The following is a 1,258-nucleotide window of genomic DNA, read 5'->3' as shown; positions in this document are numbered from 1 at the left end:
CCCTCTTCCTTCTCCCTCTCCCTCTTCTTTCTCCCTCTCCCTCTCCCCTCCCCCCCTCTTCCCCTCTGTCCCTCCCTCCCTCTTCACTACACACACACACACACACACACACACACTCACTCACTCACTCACACACATTTAATTAAACAAATGGTTCTGAGTGTTGCATGGTGCTAGAACCCAGGTCATTGAGATGGTACAGGGGCTCAGGGAAGAGGTCGGGAGAGAAAGTAAGATGGCTCAACTTTACTTTTTATCTGCCTCCCTGCCTCTCTCCACATAGTGTCAGCTGACTTTGTCATTATGAGGAATGATCAGGGGAGAGACGCCCCTCAGGGTTATGCTACAAGTGTGAGCCGAGGCCACCGATCTAATGATCCCGCCGAGCCTCTAGTTTGGAAGTGCACCTTACTTAGAGGGGTAAGCTTCACGACTCCGTTGGGAGCAGATGAGAAATCCAGGCAAGCAAACATCAGAGACAGTGACATTCGCTACGACCGCATCCTGCATGTTAGGTGGGCAGGTATTGCCTAACTTCACCTCCACAACATCAAGGCATAGATGAAATCTGCAGACCAAGGGAAGCATGGGCTCTTCATTTTCATTTATGGTTTTTAAAATTGTATATTAACTCTGACAGCCTTTGTGGATACAGGAAATTGCCGGTGATACTGCAGAATCAAAATAACTTTTTAAATAACCTTCAATATGTACCTTTAAAAGACGAGGTCACTAGTGCAAATGGTCAGCTTTAGAATATGAGGCTCCATTTGCCGAAATATAACTCAAAGTCACTGTGATAGTGTGTTGTTGGTACATTGGTTAGATCTGGGATCAACTAAGAGACTGCTCTCTGCCTCTCTGTCTCTCTATGTCTCTCTCTGTCTCTCTGTCTCTCTCTCTGTCTGTCTCTCTCTCTCTTTGTCTGTCTGTCTGTCTGTCTGTCTGTCTGTCTCTCTCTCTCTCTCTCTCTGTCTCTCTCTCCCCATCCCTCTGTGTGTGTGTGTGTGTAAGGCTATCTACTGGAAGTATTAATTGAAAAGGAAGAGACTAGAGTGGGTAGTGCTTTCTGTTAGCAGCCCAGATTTGAGGTGGTCTCGGGGAGAAGCTGTGCTGTTTTTACCTGCTTGCCTTTGCTCCTTGCTGGTGAATATAGTCATCCTGTAGCTGCTGCTTCTTTCTTCTCTCTTCTTCTTCTTCTTCTTCTTCTTCTTCTTCTTCTTCTTCTTCTTCTTCTTCTTCTTCTTCTTCTTCTTCT

The sequence above is a fragment of the Mus caroli genome, chromosome 1 (assembly GCF_900094665.2).
Source record: "Mus caroli chromosome 1, CAROLI_EIJ_v1.1, whole genome shotgun sequence".
Taxonomy (NCBI): Eukaryota; Metazoa; Chordata; class Mammalia; order Rodentia; family Muridae; genus Mus; species Mus caroli.
The sequence above is the reverse complement of the archived record's forward strand: the minus strand, read 5'-3'. Positions refer to the sequence as shown.